Source organism: Python bivittatus, unplaced genomic scaffold (genome assembly GCF_059951505.1).
Source record: "Python bivittatus isolate LINGU-HERP-01145 unplaced genomic scaffold, Pbiv_v1 ctg000200_np1212, whole genome shotgun sequence".
Classification (NCBI taxonomy): domain Eukaryota; kingdom Metazoa; phylum Chordata; class Lepidosauria; order Squamata; family Pythonidae; genus Python; species Python bivittatus.
Window position 1 is genome coordinate 19,143,484 of NW_028277040.1, and position 6,000 is coordinate 19,149,483.

At 43.0% G+C, this 6,000-nt stretch overlaps 1 protein-coding gene across 10 annotated transcripts in view; it reads right to left on the reverse strand.

The window, feature by feature from the left end:
* OSBPL6 (oxysterol binding protein like 6) overlaps positions 1 to 1,257 on the reverse strand; it is a 103,340-nt gene extending 102,083 nt beyond the window's left edge. For 6 of the 10 annotated variants that reach the window (XM_007433180.4, XM_025169807.2, XM_088135767.1 and 3 more), the window contains exon 1: positions 986 to 1,256. The gene's annotated coding sequence lies outside the window, so the exon portion shown is untranslated. Of the gene's footprint in view, positions 1 to 529; positions 924 to 985 lie in introns of those variants that run through there. The other 4 variants (XM_025169811.2, XM_025169813.2, XM_025169810.2 and 1 more) reach the window with 3 other exon arrangements.
* Between the last annotated feature and the right edge of the window lie 4,743 nt (positions 1,258 to 6,000).

The following is a 6,000-nucleotide window of genomic DNA, read 5'->3' on the forward strand; positions in this document are numbered from 1 at the left end:
TTTTTTTCTGATAACCAAAAAGATCTTTCCAAGCACTTTCATTCCATTTCATTTCAGCACCACTGAGTTATGTAACATCATGCCCTGATGTCAGTTCCAAGTTTTTAAGCTTCATTTATAGGTTTATCACAGCACAGCTCAGTTCCCTTGAAGCATGCAGCTTTTTTTTTTCTCATTATGCAAGGAAAGTACCCTTCCCAGGCCCAGCTTTTCTGATGACATAGTTAATGCAGAGAAGTGGCTTGTGCTATGCAGGGTACATAGCACTGACTGCAAAAACAGGGGAGAACAACTCTTTACCTTCATACTACTACCCATTTATGAGAGAATTAAGGACACATATCAATTGGTCATTTTAAAAAGTAGGGTATGTTTTAAAATGCAGCGTTATTTCTATTGGCACCCATGAGCATGCAGTATGAGAAGGGAACTACAAACCCGCACTTTCCTCTGGGCTCCCTGACCCGCGTGCCCGCACAAACACCCCTCCCCCACAGTCAACAGCGCGCGCCCAAGAAGGCAGACCTACTTCTCTTCCTAGGTCGGGCTGGTGGGTGTGGACAGGGGCATGAGCTAACCCAACAGCTGCTACTCTGCCTACCCCAGCAGGAGCTGGACCGCCGCAGTTGTCGAGCTCGCCGGCCTGTGCGCAGTTCCATCCCCGTCCGCACACAGCCATTGTCAAGTCTGCAAACGTATGCCTCGGCAGCGCCTCGCCGGCCTCTGGACCGGGCTCGGTGCTGCTCTGCGGCGATGCGACGCTCCTGTTATCTGCATCAGTTCTCCTCCCTCCAGCTGCAGCCGGCAGCCGCTCTGACAGAGGCTGCATGGGGAGCGGAGAGCTGCCGCGGCATTCCCCTTGTCGCTTCAATTCCACCCCCCACCCGGGGCCGTGGAAGGGGATGAGCCGAGGGAAAGGAGCTTCGCCGCCCCCCGGTATTTCCCGCGCGAAGCCCCGGGAAAGAGAAGGCAGGGGAGAACCCACCTGGGCTAAGGGAGCTCGGGGCGCCGCAAGAGGAAAAAGTGGGCGCGTGAGGTGGAGGGACGGAGCCGCGTGCAAAGCTGCTCCGAAGAGAAGGCGGCGGTCGCGGCGTCGCCCGCTTTCTCTTCACGAAGCCGACCAAGTCCCGCGAAGAGCACGCGAAGACGGCGGCGGCGGCTCCTCCAGGCAGCTTCGGGGCCCTCTCCTCCTCCCTCCTCCCTTCCGAGGCTGTGCAGTCTCGCCCTCGCTCGACGCCTCGCGGGCGCTCCCGCCTGCCCGTCGTGCTCGGAGAAGGGAGGCCGGGCTGTGCCAAGACCTGGAAGCGTAGAGGCTGCCGGAGTGGGATTCAGTGCTAAGTCATCCTCCCGAGCTGAGCAGGAGCGAGCGAACGAGCAAGCAAGCGAGGTTCGCCCGCTCCAGGCCCCTTTCTCTCCTCTTTCAGCGGGTCTTGGCGAAGGGATGGCGACGCGCGTGGGTGTGCTCAGGACGCTGCCCTTACTAGCTCTTCTTGAAAGGATACTTGAGCACCCGGCTCTTTACAAAGGAGTATGCCATCGCTTTGGAGAAATGCCCCTCATTTTCTTTTCCCTTAAACCAATCGTAGAAATATCCCGTTGGCTGTAGAATATTACATGCACCTATGCATGTGATATCTACTCATACATATGTGCAACTGGGTAATATTAATGTGGAATAGAGCCTGTTCCATGCATTGCAGAGCAGTAGAAAGACAGATAAGTATGTACACATGATTTAAATTAAAACTGAATGAGCGACGCTGCTAATCACTTCAAATATTTGTATGCTGCCCTTCAGAACACTTTTCCCTAAGATGAGGAGGAGTATAAAAATATGAATAACAGCAGCAGTTTAACAGTTTGGGTTCCAGCCAAAAAAAGTGAAATGTAATACAGTATTGAGACAATGTGATATGAGGGCTTTCCAAAATCAGACACCCACAACTAGAAGGTCATAGGAAGGCTACTGAAAGCTTTAAACCCTCTTGGTAGGCTGGGCTGAAGAAACCAACCAGCTTGAAGTGACATGGTGAGCTTCCATAGACTTGAACCTAGATCTCCTTGGTGCCAGTCCAACACCTTCGGATTTGTACCAATAAGGTTGTTTATTCCAGCTACTAACACTAGGTTGAATGATGGCACCTGCAGCACAGAAGTAAATTCCCAGACTGGCCATATGTTACTTCCTTCTGCTATTGTCCAAGAATCATTAGATATTCTGTTCTGCAAGATGACATAGATGGAAAGAACTAATGAATAAAAGGAGAAATCCTGGCTGGACAAGAAATTATTGTTCTTGTACATCAGCAGCATGTCTGAGAATCACAAGTATTTTAATATTTCTAGGAGTTTTCCACACTAGGGTGATGGAGGGGATAAGGGAGCAAGACTCAAGTAGCTGGAGTCTTGGAAGCAGCCCAGAACACTCTTGAAACAGTTTTAATTTCTGGTGTCCTTAATAACATACTATGGTATTTATAAGATAAAAATGCCTTCCATGATTTTATAACTTCCAAATGGGTTATTGTTTGGATCAGGGGTTTTTTCAAGAGTTCCACAAGAATGTATTTATTTATTAGATTTATATCCTCCCTTTGTTCAGTTCAAGGCAGTGGATTTGATAGGTTTCCACGAGAGATCTAGGGAACAAAAAGTTAATTCAAATGCAATCATTTTCCATCACCGCCTCTTGATCAGGGGTTCTGGGGATTTTTTTCTTTTTAACTAACAGGTTCCATGGTCTGAAACAGTTTGAAAACCCCTGGTTAGCCCAGGCAGGATGGGAATTCTAGGTATTGAATCCAGCAAATTTGGAAAGCAGTTGCTTTCCTAGCTTTATGGAAGAGTAATCAACTGGTTCAAACTCTATTCTGCAAGAGCATCTTGCAAATAATATACTGTCCCATATTGTGTAGAATTAGAGGGCACAAGAAGAAGAGAGCAGAAATGACAGATAATGCATTATCTTTTGTAAAAGGGCAGATGACTCAAGCAAGTCATCCATCCACAAGGGAAAGGAAAAACAGAGTCATTTAATAAAGGGGTACCTTGCCAGGAAATAGTCCAGCTGCTCTATCAAACATGTTCTTAATGTTGAGGAATGACCTTCAGCTCTACTTGTCAGCTGCAACAATAGTAATTTTCACTATAAGATTCTTACAGCGCAAACACTCTGATCAGAAATGTCACCAGCTCTTTCAGCAATCCTGAAAGAATCAGTACTAAACATTTCAGTATTTAGGAATGAGGTTTCATCAAGCAATTCCAAAAACATTCTGTGGGCTCATCCACACAGCAACAGTAATGTGCTTTCCCTTCCATTACTGAGATAGGAGGAAAGTGCGTCAGTACAAAAAGCAGTCTACCTTTCCTGTGCCTTGAGAATAGGGCCGGTTAGTGCTGCTGCTCTAATAGAATACAAAATACTGTAAAACAATGATTGGTGGGTTCTCTGCTATCCTTTCCCCTCCCAGCCCATGCTGCCACCAGTCATTCCCCTGAATGTAAAAAGTCTCCCCAGCTTTCTAGTGTTGCAGGCTCACTTCATTGAGAATTGTTTTCTATTTAACAAGTGGAGAAACAGAAAGATTATTCAATCAGTTTCTTGATCCACATCACTGATAGGATTGCTGAAAAAGCTGGGGACATTTCTGATCAGACTGTTTCCACCAACAGCTACAGATTGCCTTCCATACTGAATGGTCACCAACTAAATTAATGTAATTACTATACATGGGGAAATCAAAGGTCCTTTTATTCAGTGGCATTTGTAAAGGAAGATCTTTCTCAAATGGCAACTGCAGCTCATACACTGTATTTAGACGACAGCACTAATCTTTCAATATACTGTAATATTCATTGGGGAAAATATCCACCTGCATTCATTCTTATATGAGGTTAATAGTCCCACTTATATGAGGTTAATAGTCTCACTATCAAAATAAGCTGGGCAGGCAAAATGTTTGGTCTTTCTCCTAATCACAGCTGAAATGACCTTGGAAGAGAAGAGTCCAGTGACCAGGGATGATTCCACAGCATAGATAGACACTAGCTCATGGCTGACCTCCAAAGTTTCCTCCTCTACAGGCCATAAACTGCGCGTAGGGGATCTTCTGCAGTAGCAGGGAAAATACCACTTTCATGCCAGAAATCCTTATATTATCCAAGGACTCATTTACTTGGCAGTTTCTTGCACTACTGGCTTAGTATCATGCCATGCAAAACTAGAAAAATAGAAAGCAAATACAGAGGAGGGGGAAGAGGAGGAAGTAATCTTCTTACAATTAATATGTGAGTCATGCCACTCAGCATGTAGTTAATTCAGTGAAGATGGGAAGGAATGATGCGGCACCAATTGAGGCATACACTCACAAACTATGCATTGTAACTATCTATACATAGTTGTCAGTGGGTACTGATCTGACTCATTCCACATCTGTAGATTTCTGATGCTATCTATGTGGAAATGCAGTATTTTCACAGATTTATGCCCTATCATCCTCCCACCTAGATGAGTATCAGTCTGAAGAGGTAGATGGAATCATCTTCATAGGTAGTTAAAAGCAAATCCTATTTAATCCCAACACAACTCTTAGTCTGTTTTTCCTTAGAAGTGTTATATTTAAGCTCTCCATTAATTATTCCTTGCTCATTATATACCAGAGCTATACTAGCAATAGTATTTAGACATCAAAAATTATTGGCTAAATTTAGAACATAGCTATTAGATGATGCCTTACTCTGTAAGCTGCCTCCGAAAGCATAGTATATTGCATGGCAAAGTAAAAAAAGAACCTATGCAGCATGCTTTGAATGCCATTTATATGACAAGCTGATAAAAATTACTTTTTGCAGGGTTAAGCTGAGGATCAAAGAAGCTAAATCTAGCAAGAGTCATTAATACAGTAGAAAATGAACAGATACAAATCAAATCAAAGAGTACGATATGTAGTCTTCCACTTCTAAAAAGTGAGCATGGCAAAGGTTGGTAGATTGCTTTCTTGACATTTGCTGCAAATGACAGCCACCACCAATCTCATCCAAAATCTTTCCCAATTAACTCATTTTTGACATAATTAGAAAAGATCACACATATTTAAATACTATTGCTATTCAAGATAAACTTTAATCTCCACTAGATTCATTAGAGGAGACAGTTATGGAGGATACAGCAAGGAGCTGAGAGCTCAAGTGCAACGTGGCAGTGGAACAGACGAGAAGAGCTAAGGTGAAGATACTGTAATTCATAACGTATTCAAGGTACACTTTCAAGCAAGAATGAAAGGAAGTGGGACAGAAAATAATACTGTACAAAGCAGCATAATGCAAAGCAAATTCAAAAAGCATCTAATGCTACCTTTCATAACCTAATGTTGCAGTCTGGGAATCTTTTAAAATCCTTAAAATACAAAGTCATTTTTTAAAACATAAAATATTTGCAATTAAATAAGGGAGGCAATCAATAGTAGGTGTCTACACAATATAAACTTACTGTTTGTACTGGGCTCATTATGTTTTGGTAAAACTGCTAATAATGATTGGTTGAATTAATCTAATACTCAAGGAAACTGAAGACAATTAGGTAGGTTTATTTGAATGAGTTAGAAATCCCTGAGCAGAACAGAACAGCAAAGATCTTGGAAGAGATCCAGAATAATTAAGGGCGTAAGAAAGGAGAAGGCAACACTCCAATGAAAGCTGATTTAAGGAATATTTGTCCAGAGAAACAGGACCACCCGACGAAAGAATCAGAAGGGCAAAACAATAAATAGACAAGCAAATAGGTAGACTCACATTTACAGTGCCATGCAAGGATGAAATTAATATATTGAAATAATCAACTAATTGATTGGGAGTGCAGTAGACATTTTTAGTAGACATGAACACTGCTGATACAATCTTGAAATTACCCCAAACACCTTTGCTCCCCTGTTCTTACATAATAAGAGAGGCTGTAATTAAATTACAAACACTAAAAATGAGACTGTTAACTAAAAGATG